A 2,248-nucleotide genomic window follows, 5' to 3' on the forward strand; every position below is an offset into this window, starting at 1 on the left:
TACTCGGCAGAGGGAAGGGATAAGAGTGAGTGTTATATAATGAGGGAGTGATATGAAACAGCTGGGTGCAATCAGTGTAAACAGGTGTGTGCAATTCGTGCTGAGTGCAATCAGTAATGCATGATGGGAAATGTAGTCCGGGGTGATGTGCAACAGTGTGTAGTGCGAGAGTCAATGAAATGGAAAGTTCGTTGACCGGATTCGTACGTTTCTGTCTCTTGTATTCCAGTGCTGTCGGTTATTGTGAATGTTACCCCGAGTGTGTGTCTGTCTCTGCCTTGTTGTCGCTACATTACAGGTCCTTATTTTGAATCCTTGTCATCCTCGTCATCCTGCCTGCCTCCACACACCTGAACCGTGACAGAATAACCGACCCCAAAAAAAAAGTAAAGTATAGCGGCGTCTTTTCCCTTGTTTGTTTTCCCAGTTTTTGTCAGTTTTTATTTTTGTATGGATTACCCCGCCTTCCAAATCCTCCTGCTGGAGAAGGGGGAACGCTCTCTTGAGGACCACACCAATGACTTTCTGTCCCTGGCTCACCTCATGCACTACCCGGACAACTGCCTCTGCACGTTCTACCAGGTTGGACTTAATGCCACCACACGAGCGCAGCTGCCCGGGGAAGGTCCTTGAGAGAGCTTCACCACCTTCGTCGAGTGGGTGCTGGTGTCCTGCAAGTCCCATTAATCACCTCATTGTGCTCACCTGTCTGTCCCTTGTTAACTGCCCTATATCTGTTCCTGTCTCTTGTGTTCTAGTTTGTCGGTTATGAATGTTACCCCGAGTGTGTGTGTCTCTGCCTTGTTGTCGCTACATTAAAGATCCTTAATTTGTATCCTTGTCGTTCTCGTCATCCTGCCTGCCTCCACACACCTGGACCGTGACAATAGTATGCAATGTTTAATAAACTGTTTTACTAAATTCTGCTGAAGTGAAATTCAGTGCAGTTTCGGGATATCGTGACTTTGCTGGTGATACACAGCCCTAATGATCAGATTTGAGACTCACTGACTTTTTTAAAAAATGATTGAAGGAGAATCAAGTAAAGCCGAGCTGCTTCAGTCCAGCTAGTGTTCATCTGGAAATATTACTAACAAAATCAAATGTTTTCTTATGTTTATGGCAATAGGCAATACATGCAATAATAATTAATTGCGTTAGGAGAAAATATGGTTTAAATGCATCTGGAATCAAGTCTGTTTCTGAAGTGGACATTCAGTGTTGTTGGGAAATGAAATATTCTATAAACTGCCAGTGTTTATGCGAGTTTTGAATGAGTAATGACTCTTTAAAGTCTCTATAAAGTTGGGCAACCCTTTTTAATCAGTTTGGCGATAAAAGGCTGTGATCTCATATCACACATCTTCAGTCTGTCATCTCTAGATTACATCAGACGAGTCTTTCTGTCAACCTAAACCTGTTTTCTACTATATGTATAAAACAATGAATTTGTCTTTTACAAATGGGAGTACAGCAAATTCATGACAATGTTTTACATTAAACTACTCATAAACATTATAGTGAAAAAGTTCTTAAAAAGCATCTAGTGAAGAAATGCCATAATGTAATTTTTAATTCCTGAATTTAATTTAATGAACCAAAATGAACATCCCTAAAGTTTTTGATGTCCCCATCACGCAGTCTGTGTTGATTGTGTGCCTGTGACGTCTCTGTAGCGGCTCCTTATTCACCATCAGCTGATCCTGAGGAAACTGTACCGATGTCTAAATACTGAGAGTCCTACAATAAAACACACAGACAGACATATATGAGTATGAGACATTACTGCTGCCACATTGCATCAGCAGATCCATTTTAGAAAACACACAGTATATTCATATTACAACCAGAGATATGAACGAACAACTGATCATAGATTAATAACAGTACATGATCAACAACTACTATCACTTAGAGACTGTCAGAGATTAAAATATGAATTTATTCATAGACCAGTCACATCACAGAATTAAACACAGTTTAAAGTACAGAGACTTAAGTGATGCTTAAGTATTATTTTATATTCTCCAATCACACACACAGGAGGTCTGTTACTCAATTTAGAAACTTTAAATAAACAAACACTCACAACAGTATAATGTCTCCAGTTTATAATGTGGATCCATCCTCAGATCAGAGAGTAACTTCACTGAATCTCCTAGTTTATTCAATGACAGATTCAGTTCTCTCAGGTGTGAGGGGTTTGATCTCAGAGCTGAAGCCAGAGCAGCACAACCTTCATCTGTGA

The sequence above is a fragment of the Sinocyclocheilus grahami genome, unplaced genomic scaffold (genome assembly GCF_001515645.1).
Source record: "Sinocyclocheilus grahami isolate Dianchi unplaced genomic scaffold, SAMN03320097.WGS_v1.1 scaffold1284.1, whole genome shotgun sequence".
Taxonomy (NCBI): Eukaryota; Metazoa; Chordata; class Actinopteri; order Cypriniformes; family Cyprinidae; genus Sinocyclocheilus; species Sinocyclocheilus grahami.